Below are 12,773 nucleotides of genomic sequence, written 5' to 3' on the forward strand. Positions count from 1 at the left end.
TTCTTTGCTGATCCTAAACTCTAGTTTTAGTCCTAATAGTCTCTCCAGGATTTGAATTCTCCATCTAAAATAATTTTAGAATAGATAAACAACAAGTTTATACTGTGCAACACAGGGAACCATATTCGGTATCTTGTAGCAACCTATGGTGAAGAGTATGAGAACGAATGTATGTATGTTACTATATGACTGACGTGCTGTGCACCAGAATTGACACAACATTGTAAACTGACTGTACTTCAATAAAAATATATTTAAAAAATAAAGTAATTTTAGACACCTTAATTCCACTTCTAGTTAATCAGGGCATTCAGCAAAGGAGGATATAAAAATAGCTCTTATTACAAGCAGAAAGTCCATGCACGATTCCAAGATCCAGGACTGAGCTGCACACGGTGGGTTAAGAGAGAGTGCAGCTCTGTCCAGCCTCAGACTGGGGACCTCAGCCATAGGTAAACCGCCCACTTTCCCAAGTTAGTTTGTCTCAGAGATCAATTAGCTTACGGTGGTAGACGTGTCGTATATTCAGCAATGTGTATTGCTGGTACTTTTACATTTTAATTACCTGTATTTGTCTATGTTAGACCATATTTTAAAATATCCAGCTTTTACGGGTGGGGCGCACTTACAGTACTCAGAATTTATAAATGACGCCCGGTCTTCTTTAACTGAGGTTGTAAACATTCTTTTAAAAAAAAGATTAGAGGGTCTGACTGAACAAGGAATACGTAAGAGGTAAAATATTAATCACAGGATGAACGTAATGGAAGAGAAGTACTTTATTCATCTGCGGTGTCTGGCTTCTGTCACTGGAGATTTTGTCTGTGGAATTCACGCATGTTGCCTACCTGGCAGTTGTTACTGGTCTGTTGCTGTGTTGTATGAATGTAACCTTTTATTTATCCATTCTCTAGCTGATGACTATTTTGGGCTGTTTCCAGTTTTTGATTATCACATATAAGGCTGCTAGGTTACATTCACATGTAAGATTTTGTATGATCGTGTATTTTCAGTTCTCCTGGGTGTATTCTTAGATGTAGAATTTCTGATTCCATTCCTACTGTTTTTGAGAAGAGGCTAAACTAACCTATAGTGACATAAATCAGAATACTATCTAACGTCGGCACATGGTGCTGCCTGGGCAGTGGAGGAGGGAGCGTTCTGAGGTGCTGGACGTGTTCTCTGCCTGACCTGGGGGCAGTTGCACGGGTTTGCAGCTTTATAAACGTCCAGGGAGCCTCACACGTAAGATCTGTGTACTCTGTGTGTGTGGTAGCTCGATTTTCAAAAATGTTTTTAATGTGTGGCATCTAAAAATCATACAAACAAATGTATATGCGAATGAGAAACAGAGCCACAGATACAGAGAACAATCTAGTGGTTACCAAAGGGGAGGGGGAAGTGTGTGGGGGGAACCAGGGATATGAAATTAAGAGATATAAACTATTATGTATAGAATAAATAAGCAACAAGGATATATTGTAGCACAGGGAATCATAGCCACTATCTTTTTATAACTTTTAATGGAGGATAATCTGTAAAACTATTGAATCACTATGCTGCACACCTGAAACTAACATAGTACTGTAAACCAACTATACTTCAATATTAAAAATAAATAAATAAAATGTTTTCAGATGCCCTGAGAAGTTAACAACTGGCTTATTTAGGCAAATTACAGAATGAGCAAAATACCCTAGGGGATTTTGGGGAGCCAGCTTCAGTTTTGTCCACTGTGGACCGCACAGATGCTCACTGTAAATTGTTGTCTTTGCTCAGGCATCCATGACATTATGCCATAACCTGGGTAGACTGCACAATGGGAATTTGTTTCTCACAGTTCTGGAGCCTAGAAGTCCAAGATCAAGGTACCAGCAGGGTCCATGCCTGGTGACGGCTCTCGCCTTGGGTTGCAGATGGCTTCCTTCTCGCTGTGTCCTTACATGGCCTTTCCTTGGTGTGTGAGGATGGAGAGAGAGCAAGAAAGCTCTTTGGTGCTTCTTCTTATAAGGGTATTAATTCCATCATGAGGGGCCCATCCTCAAGACTTGCAGAGGCCCCATCTCCAAATACTATCATATTAGGTGTTAGGGCTTCAATGTAAGAATGGGGGGGGGCGCGCACAACTCAGTCCACAGCAACAGTGCCAACACTGCTCCCAAAACAGAGGAGTCTAAAAACAGCCTGGGAAAAAAAATGAAAGAAACAGATAATCTTCATCATATAAATTCAGGGATATTTACCAAAGGACACAAAAATGTAAAATAATCTTTGGCAAGTGTGATAGAATTCTAAGATGTCCCCAAGATTGCTGCCCCCTGGTATACACACCCTGAACAGTGCCTGGCACTGTGATTATGATGGTATATCAACTCTGGGATTACATGGCAAGAGCAATTTTGCAGATGTAATTAAGTTCCTAAATCAACTGACCTTAAGATAAGGAGATAATCTGGTGGGTCTGGCCTGATCACATGAAGCTTTAAATTGGGGCCAAAAGTCAGAGTCAGAGACTTGAAACAAAAGAAGAGTTCAGTGCACTCTTGCTGGCTTGATGACTGAGAGGGCTCTGCAGCCAGGAGCATGGGCAGCCTGCACAGCTGAGATCAGCCCTTGCATGGTTGCCAGCAGGGATTCCGGGACCTCAGATCTACAGCTGCAAGGAACAGAATTCTGGAAACCACAAGACTGAGCGCAGAAGCAAATTTTCCACCAGAGCCTCCAGATAAGAATGCATTGCCACCTTGATGTCAGCTTTCTGATACCTTGAATGGCGCCTACAGCCTTGGCGTGCTGGACTTCTGACCTACAGAACCACAAGCTGAGACACAGATGCTGTTCTAAGCAGCTGTGTTTGTGGAACTGTGGTACACAGCCAAAGAAGATGAATCCAGCAAAGTCGTCAGAGGTTTAGAAAATGCATACGTCAAGCACCAGTACAGTGATGGCACCCCAAGGTGGTGGCTGTGATCACCAGGAAAACTGACGATTCCAAGGCAGGACAAAGACTGTCAGGGAGGCGGGCTTCCACAAGGTGCGCTGGGGGGAGGAGGGGTCCTAAATCCTCCTGGGGAATTCGTGAGATGTTCCCTTGAGAAAGTCGAGTTGAGATTGATGAAGGAGTCAATGTGTGTAAGTCATCTCGGCCTGAGTTGTCAGGAAGACACAAAGAACTGGAAGCTCTGTATTTGTGGGGCATCAGGTGAAAAGTGTTCCTAAGGAAGAAAAAGCAGGAGACGTAGATGATCAGGTGTTCAGGGTCCGGCTCTTCCCTGCTTCAAGCCCTCCCCTGGAATAAAATGCAGACCCCTCGGGCACTACCAGAGCTGATTAGTGCTCCCATCTCCCACCTCACCATCTGCCCCGTTCTCTTCAAGTGCTGTTGTAGATTGCATGATTGGCCCCCAAGCTTTCTTTTTATTAAAGTATAGTTGATTTACAGTGTTGTGTTAGTCCCAGGTGTACAGCAAAATGATTCACTTATGCATATGTATGTATATATTCTTTTCCAGTATGGTTTATTACAAGATACTGAATATAGTTCCCTGTGCTATACAGTAGGACTTTGTCATTTATCTATTTTATATATAGTAGTTTGTATCTGCTAATTTTAAACTCCTGATTTATCCCTCCCCCACCCCCTTTCCCCTTTGGTAACCGTAAGTTTGTTTTCTGTGTCTGAGAGTCTGTTTCTGTTTTGCAAATAAGATCATTTATATCATGTTTAAGATTCCGCATATCAGTGATACCATATGATATTTGTCTTTCTCTGTCTGACTTACTTAGTATGACAATCTCCAGGTCCATCCATGTTGCAAATGGCATTATTTTATTATTTTTTATGACTGAGTAGTATTCCACGGTGTACATATGCCACATCTTCTCTATCCAGTCATCTGTCGACGGACATTGAGGTTGCTTCCATGTCTTGGCTACTGTAAATAGTGCTGCTGTGAATATTGGGGTGTGTGTGTCTTTTTGAATTAGAGTTTTTTTCCAGATATATGATTGGCCCCCAATCTTGACCTTCCCTGTATCCCTGCCACTTGTCACGTACTTTTTCAGCATCTTTCCTGTCAGTGATGTGACTTGTTTGGCCAACAGTATGACGCAGAAGCAACGGGTCTGTCTGGACTCGAGACTGTTCCCGTTTCTACTTGTGCTCCTTCGCCTCTGGTCTCGCCTGAGAAGAGCAGGCCTGTCTGGGGCACTGCTCCCAGCAGGACGGTGGGGGCCGTGCAGGGGAGAACCAACTACCCAGCCACGTTCAGCCAGGATCCGCCAACCTGCCAATCCACGTGCACGGCTGATTGCTGTTTTCAGCCACTGAGTTTTGGGGTGCCACCTGTGACAACAGCTGGTGAGAAAAGGAACAGGGAACTCTGAGACTTATGAGCCATAGGATTTCCTAGGTGCAGTGGCCACAGATTCTTTGCTGTTTCTCTCGTCAAGAAGCTGAGTCTATTTCCTTTCTCCCATGAACCGACTTGCCTTTGACCCACTGTGACAGAGCGCAGCGGCAGAAGTGCCCCTGTGGCAGCACTGGGCTGGCACTCGAGAACTGGCAAGTCCACTGTTTCTCTCTGGAAGCCCCTCACCACGTAAGAAGTCCGGCCACCCTGACAGACCCCAGGGCCATGAGGAAACCCAGATCAGCCGTGTGGCGGGAGAGTGGCCGCCGGGAGGGGCCGCAAGGAGCCGCGGACGTGAAGGAAACCCCTGTGAATTATCGGCCCAGCCCCGCCAGTGACCTCCCAGCATGGAGACGCCCGCGGAGCGGCTGAACCGCCGGCCAGGCCCTGCTGCGCTCGCAGCCCGCAGGAACTGGGCAGAGCAGGGCACGGTTGTGAACCGCACAGCGGCAGGTGGCCTGGGACACGCGGTTCCCGTCCTGCGCGGGCAGCCGCGCTGCGGGCCCGGGTTACACTTCAGTCGCGCAGCTGAGACTGCGTTCAAGGCGCGTAGCTCAGGGTGTGTCATCGCCTGGCGTCCCGCAGTCGGACACCCGTCTCTGCCCAGGCCCAGCAGCAAGCTGGCCGTATTCTCAGAAAGAGAATGCTTGCTGGCAGCGGAGAGCGTGGCGCTGCCCCGGGCTGCCCTGCGGGAGCCGGCCGGGGGTTGCGCACGGCATCCCGCCTGCCAGAGACACCACGGATTGAGGTCGGCTGGATCTTGCAGTGACACTGGTGGGACAGTTGGAAACGAAGCCGGCGCCTCCGCCAGGACGCCTCGTTCGGGCCCGTGCACGCGCCGGGGCCGCGCAGGAGGCGCCAGCTGTGACCGCAGGACCCAGAGGCCCGCAGACGGGCGCGCTTCCTTTGAGGAGAGCAGCGCCAGGCGCCTCGCTTAACAGGGACGCTCCATCGGGCCCGGGCCACAGAGCCCCGAGGACTCGGTGCAACAGGCGCTTTTGCGAGCCCAGCCTCCAGCGCGCACGCGTCTTACCAGAGCGCTTTCTAATGCTTGCTTCCAGGTGCGACTAGAAAAATACCATCGATGTCAAGGGCCAGCGTGCTGTCCTGCGGGAGAGCAGGATGCTGGAGCTCTTCTAGGCTACATCGTGCCAGAGAACAGGAGACTGGACATGGCCCCGAGACAGGACCATAAGGTAACCCTTTATTGCTCCCTCTCGAGGACAAACTGCTTCTGCTTACTTTTCTGACAGGAGTGGAGGTGCGGGGCGGGGGGGGGGGTGCTTAGTCAGTGGTTGCCAACCAGCAACCAAGAAGCCGCGCTGACTTGCTCCGGGAAGGACGCTGTGTCCAGAAGCGCAGCTCTGACCAGCCCCACTACTTGACTAAGTTTGCCTCATTTATAATCATTCTCAACGATTCATTTGGCTCTTGTACAAACTAAACATGCAAGTTGGACAAGGACATGGAAACGGGAAAGGTTATGTAATGACAGCCTAGTGTTTCACTCTGAGTCCCCACATGAAAGCAGAAAGAGTAACCAATAGGAAGACCAAACCGACAGACAGCATTTGCAGGGAAACTAAGTGACAAGGTAGCCCCATGAACTCCCGAGCGCAAGCACTGAGGGCGGCCCAGCCACAGCACAAGACCTGCAGGGCACTGGCTTGTATGCAGGGGGAAGCAAGGGGCCATCTGACGAGTTGGCCAAAGGTGAACCCCCAAACAGCAGTTGGTACTCCCTGACAAGTGCGATGGTCTAACTGAAGAACAGCACCCAAACCTGAGAAGTTTTAACCCCAAGGTGGTGCCGTTTACATGGATAATAGTTTAGCCCAACAGTAGGTGAGGGAAAGGAGTCCAAGGGAGAAATGGCAAGGTCTGGGGAGCCCAGCCTCTGGAGCCCTCAGAACTGACCCTCCAAGACTCCCAGAATAGGACCCACACTAAGGAGACAGTCTCAAGAGTGAAATCAAAATTTCACAGGACAGGGACAATAAAGACAGAGGAAGAGAAGGCCAAGATAAAGTAGAGGGGAAGGGAGACAGAAAGGAAACCTCAGAAAGCAAGCCCCCACACTTGCTAACACCGCTGCGAAGCCAGAAAGCCACTCTCAACTGAGCCTCCTTCTGCAAACTTAGGAGAACTAACTTCTCATTAAAAAATAGCAACAGAAAAGCATCAAGGTCAAATCCCATGGAAATTCTTACAAGATTAAAAAAAAAAGAATAAGGAACAAAGTAACATCCCTACAGATAAGAAAGCACAGCAAAATCTTATCCACGAAGAGAACTGTGAATTTCTATTTCAAAATAAGTTTAAATACACGTTTTAAATAATATAAGCTTACTTCCTTCTTAAATAACGCAATAGAAGAGCTACCAGGCAGGCCCAAGCAAAGGAGGAGGTTGGGCAGAGAGGTGGTGTAGCAGGTGGTTGAGGACAGAGTGAGGAAGGTGGCCAAGTGGGACCCAGGGGGTGAAAAGATTGGTTGCACAGGATGTTTGAGCAAATAAGCGAAAATATTGAGGATACTGGGAATCACAGTTTTCATTGTCAGAGAAGGGAATCTTAAATTTTAAAAAAGGGAAAGCTCCAAGGGATACCCTGTTGTTGGATTGGAATTGGGGGTTTATTTCCCACAGTTCTAGAGACTGGGAAGTCCAAGATCAGGGTGCTGGGCTATTCAGTTCCTGGTGAGAGCTATCCTCCTGGCTTGCAGAAAATCACCTTCTTACTGTGGGGGAGAGAGTGAGAGGGAGAGACAGATGTCTTCCTCTTTTTAAAGCCACTAATCTCATCACAAGGTCCCCACCAGCATGACCTCATCTAACTACTTTCCAAGGCCCCATCTCCAAATACCATCACACTTGGGGTTAGTTCAACATATGAATTCAACTCAACACATGAATTTAGGATGGACTCAATTTGTTGCAGGAAAATGAGGTTCGAGATGATGGTCATGTCCTAGGTCTTGGGCAAGTCCCTGGGATGCACTCTGACAATTGAGGGTCCTTGGCTTTGTGCAGAAAAAATTCAAGAGCCAGCCACAGTAAAATGAAAGTAGATTTATCCGGGGACGTACACACTCCATAGAGTGCAGACCATCTCAGAAGGCCAGAGAGGCAACAAGGCGTGGGGCTGTTTCGTTTCAATGGGCTCAGTAACTTCAGATGCTAACACATGGGAGGACTACTCCAACTGTTTTGGGGAAGGGACAGGGGTTTCCAGGAATTGGGCCACTGCCCACCTTATGGCCCTTCATGGCCAGCGTTGGAACTTTTGTGGCAGCTGTGGGAGTGCCATTCAGCAGCTACTGTATGACGGTGAGTGTGTAATGAGGCTCAGGGTTCACTGGGAGTCCAGTCCTCTGCCATCTTGGGCCTGGTTGGTTCTAACCAGTTTAAGTCCCATCCTCAATTGCTGTGTCATTCTTTTAATGGTTGTGCTCTGCCCCTTTCCCTCCTGTCTCAAATTCAGTCCATAGCAGTATGTGTGTGTGGATATACATGTAACTTCTAGCTTTGTCTACTAAGACTGCTTTAGGGAAGCAAGACCTCAAAAGCACTGAGCCCGCTTAACATACCCAGACCTTGGCTTCCAAATACCATTCCCCATGTAAAGAAGTGGCTAATTCTAGGGCTGGGGCAGACAAAGTACAAGATGAGCCTGGAGCATCCTGCAGCAACTAAAACACCCATGGGGGCGTGTCAAAGGGCACAGGGGCCAGCAGGGAGGGGCTTCTGCTAGACGACAGTGGGACAAATTGAAAGCCAAAATAAACAGTAAAAACTTACATCCCACTGCACAGAATGAAACTGGATGTCTACCTTATTCCCTACACAAAAATCAACCCAAAATGGATTAAAGGCTTGATTATAAGACCTGAAGCCATAAAACTCCTGGAGGGAAACTTAAGGGGCAAGCTTCTGGACACGTCTCAGCAAAGATTTTCTGGCTTTGACACCAAAAGCAAAGGCAACCAAAGAAACATAAATGAGTGGGGACTGCACCAGACTAAAGAGCTTCTGCACAGCACAGGACACCATCCACACAGTTAAGAGACAGGCTACAGAATGGGAGAGAATGCCTGCCAATCATATGTCTGACAAGGGTTAATATCCAAAATACATAAAGGACTTATGTACCTCAACGGCAAAAACCAGTCTGATTTAAAAAATGGATGGAAGAACCGAATAGACATTTTTCATAAGTAAATCAATCTAACAATCACTAAAAAAAATAAAAATAAAAGTAGAACTGCCATGCGATCCAGCAATCCCACTTCTGGGTAAATACCGGCAGGAATGAAAGCAGAGCACGGAAGGGGCAGCTGCACCTCCCCGGGGTTTATTATTCACAACAATGATCATTCAAAATAGCAGAGACATAGAAGCAACCGAAGTGTCCATCCATGGGCGGGTGGATAAAGAAGTCGTGAGATATGTAATACATATGTAGATATATATATATATATATATATATATATATATAATTTAGCCATGAGAAAGAAGGAAACTGTGCCATTTGCTGCGAAATGAGGGCATTGAGTCTGACGGAAAAAGACAAATACTGCATGGTATCACTTATATGTGGAATCTAAAAAAAAAAAAAAGTCAATCTCATTCTTACAGAAACAGAGAGTAGAAAGAGGCTGCCCAGGGTCAGGGCTGGGGAAACAGGGCGACATTGTTAATAGGTACCTCTTCCTGTTGCTGTCATTTGCATAGCTGTCTGTCTAATTTCATTCCTGTCTTGTTCAGGGTTGCATCATGATTGTTGTGGCTCCTAGGCAATTTTACTTTCACAGACGTCTTCCTCCATAAAAATACCAAAAAGTCTGCTTTTAAAATATTAAAATTGTATTAAAAATTTGCATTGGCATAAAGCTGAATCTATTAATTTTACAGAGTAAACATTTTCTTCCACCTAACAGTTCATTTTTTGTTCTGATTTTCAAAGAAATTAAAACATTTTCATGGGTCCCTAGAAGTACCGTGGCCTCCAGGCCTCCAGGCACCCCTGGATTAAGCCAGCCCCAGTCTTTCCGTCTCTGTACTCAGTTCCCGGTATTGAGCACAATCAATAATCAATAACTTTTTGTTGGTGAGGTTAACAGTGTAGACCAGGCTACTCCAAAATCTTGCGTGAGAATCCAATGAGAAAGTAGTTTCAGCAGATATTTCTAAACCATGAGTTCTGTGCAAATAAAGGGAACTTGGCAAAGGGAGAGGGAAGTTAATTGGATGAATGGAATTCAAGTTTTCGTCCAGAAGAGGGGACACCAAGCTGCTGGCACCGTTGAAAGGCAAAGCAGGAGAAAATCGAAGACAATTTTCTGCCTCCCGCAGTATTTTGCAAAGGCCTGGGCCTGCATGGATCTCGCCCCTGGATTTGGACAGCTGTCAGGAAAATCAGCGGGAGTCGGGAGCAAACATATGTCAAGACACGGGCAACATCAGAGGATGAAAGCCGGCCCACGGGCCCCGCTCCACCAGATGGCAGTGTGTCAACGGGGAATCGGGGCAAGCGCTTCTCAGAGGCCCCGTGAAACGCCCCTGTGTTGATGCCAAAGTAGGGGTGCTGTTTGCTTGGATTATGATTGATAATTTTCCTCTTTACTATCTCATGAGGATTTCTTTAATCAACATCAAAGAATACATAAAGGAGTACATGGTAGTCCTTGCCAACCATAAGACTACTATCAAGATAGTTAGAGACATAACATTGTAAAATGACTATAACTCAATAAAAAATGTTTTAAAAAAAAAGATAGTGAAAGACATGCAAATAAACCAGCAATATTTATCAAGAATCCGCGTACACAGATTAAATCCCCATTATGATCCATTACAAAATACTGTTGGTATCAGCTTTTCATTGGGCTGACATCGGTGAAACTCTCTGCGAGCCTTGTGGATGGAAACTGATTTGTGGGGGCGAGGCTGTCCACTGTGTGGGCACAGCCCAGGATGATACTCATTCCAAGAGTGGTCCAGGGCTGGAGGAGGGCCGTGGGGTCAGAGGCCTCTCCCTGTGCCAAGCTCAGGCCCCAGCCTTTCCTCCACAGCTGAGGACTCGCAGAGAACTCCTCCCTGGCATCCTGGCCTCATCCTACTAACCTGCAGGGGCAGTTCTGAGAGCACGGGCCTCACGGCTGGGACATCTGTGTTCATTTGCTGGGGCGGCCATAACAACCTCCCACAGCCTGGGCGACTCACACAACAGAAATTTATTATCTCACTGTTCTGGAAGCTACAAGTCCAAGAGCAAGGTGTCAACAGGTTGCTACCTCTCTGCTTGGCTTAGAGATGGCCGTCTTCTCCCTGTGTCTTCACATGGCCTTCCCTCCGCAGGTATCTGTGTCCAGTATCCTCTTCTTACACAGAGGCCAGTGAGATGGGATTAGGGCCCACACCACTGACTTCCTTTTAACTTAATCACCTCTTTAAAGAGCCGAATACAGACACATTCTAAGGTCTTGGGGGCTAGGATTTCAACTTACGAATTTGGGGGTATAAAACTCAGCCTGTCCTCATCCTGGCCCTTCCACTAACTAACTGGGTGATGTAGTAAAGCGAGTCACTCTCTGGGCCGCAGGCTTTTGGCTATAAAGTGAGGTTCTGGGATTATGTCATCTCTGTGGTCAGAAAGTCTGTGATCACTACAATCAATACAAGTCTGAACTTTGCAAGACCAGGATCGGGATGATTTCCAAACCGACCACAAAGGACAATTGTTCCTTTGCATGGAAATTGGCATGTGCGTGCACACAGACGTTTCTGTATACTCCTGTGGGTAGAAAGACAGCTTTCATCAACTTACAGAGGCCACCTTCCACATACACACATGCCCTTCAGGACAACATCAGAGCAAAACACAGGAAGAATATGTTTTCTCCAATAAGTTGCTAATTTTCCCTTTTTGCATCTTTGAAAGACAAAAATGCATTTAAGGATCCTACAAGTAATCAGTTGACTGTTAGTTTCCCAGTCACCCCATCCTGTTTCAAGAGCCTTTATTTATGCATGTGGTGTCTCTCTGCATGGATTACCCTCCCCCGTACCTACCCCTGCCCTGTTTCTGCCAGGCAAACAACTATATCAAGACTCAGCTCAAATGTCACCTCCATAAAACCTTCCAGACCTCCTCAGGATCACCCACTCTGTCTTCTTTGCCCATAAAGCACATGGTATATTCATCTGTAATAACAACAGTTATTAATAACAACGTATATAGCACTTACTCTGTGCCAGGCAGAGGGCTCCACGCTCCATGCATAACCCACGCAGTCCTTGCACCTGCCCTATGAGGAAGAATGATACCATTATTATACCTGTGTGACAGATGAGGAAACTGAGGCACAAGGAGGTTAATGAACATCCTCTCCAGGTTTTCTCAGAAAGTGATGGAACTAGGATCTGAGGCCACACAGCCCACTTCTAGAGGCTGAGCAAGCCTTTTAATACTAGATTCTACACCACGTTGTTCTGTAATTAGTATGTATTTACCTTTCTGTCTCTCGTTAGACAAAAAGTTTCTGGGGACAAGGACCATTTCTTATTCATCTTCTTTCTTACAGCCTAGCACAGGACCTGGCCCATGGTAGATAGTTTAATAGAGAATCGTGTATTTGTCACTCAGTCACTCTGCCCTTTACTGAGCACGTGGTCCCTGGCACCTGCCCTCCTTGCTATGTCACCCCAGTTCCCACTCTCATCCTCACACTGCATCCACTATTGCCTCTTTTCTCCAGAGTCCTCAACTCGAAACATACAGTCAAGTGCATCTATCTACCGCTGGGGTCGTCCACAGGATGAGGGATGGGTCCAGGTGACTTCTAATAAATACAGTACCTAATTCGCATGTCTCAGCTTCAGGTTTAGAAATGACCCCTCCTTTCCCTGTTCTTTTTGGTCCTCCATCTGCTCACTGTCACCATCACCACAAGCCGTTTTCCGAAAATTATCAGAATAGAGGAGGGGAACAAATAGGTAAGTGAGACACTTATCCAAGGGGCCATTCATACCAAAGGCACCCCACCCAACTGGAAAGTCTTGTCCCACAGCCCTAAAAAGACACATTTCAAACATGTGGTTTTGTTAAAGAGTTAAATGCCCTAAGCTTTACACACAGAAAATGCCAACATGGCTTTGGCAACACATATCCTGTTTCTCTTACTGTAATAAGCAGCCCCATTTAACTGATGTCCAACCACTGCATTAAGGCCTCTACGTGCATTATCTTCTCTAATTTTCATGAAAATGAATAAGGAAGCCTCTCTGTTTATCTTCGTTTACCAATAAGAAGCCACACGCTCAGAGAGCTTAAGTAATTTGCTGGGGATTCCACAGCTAGCAA

The 12,773-nt window shown here is 46.6% G+C and overlaps 2 long non-coding RNA genes across 2 annotated transcripts in view; one reads left to right on the forward strand and one right to left on the reverse strand.

Annotated features, from left to right (window-relative positions):
* Positions 1-12,773, forward strand: part of LOC140691154 (uncharacterized) — a 38,039-nt gene that overhangs the window by 10,561 nt on the left and 14,705 nt on the right. The window contains exon 2 of the long non-coding RNA XR_012066661.1: positions 5,474-5,608. This is a non-coding gene — a long non-coding RNA (uncharacterized lncRNA). The remainder of the gene's footprint in view (positions 1-5,473; positions 5,609-12,773) is intronic.
* Positions 1,780-10,340, reverse strand: LOC140691156 (uncharacterized). The gene is made up of 3 exons (XR_012066663.1): positions 9,116-10,340; positions 2,434-3,215; positions 1,780-2,184 (listed from the first exon to the last, which is right to left on the reverse strand). It is a non-coding gene; the product is annotated as an uncharacterized lncRNA (long non-coding RNA).

The sequence above is a fragment of the Vicugna pacos genome, chromosome 33 (assembly GCF_048564905.1).
Source record: "Vicugna pacos chromosome 33, VicPac4, whole genome shotgun sequence".
In the NCBI taxonomy this organism is placed as follows: Eukaryota; Metazoa; Chordata; class Mammalia; order Artiodactyla; family Camelidae; genus Vicugna; species Vicugna pacos.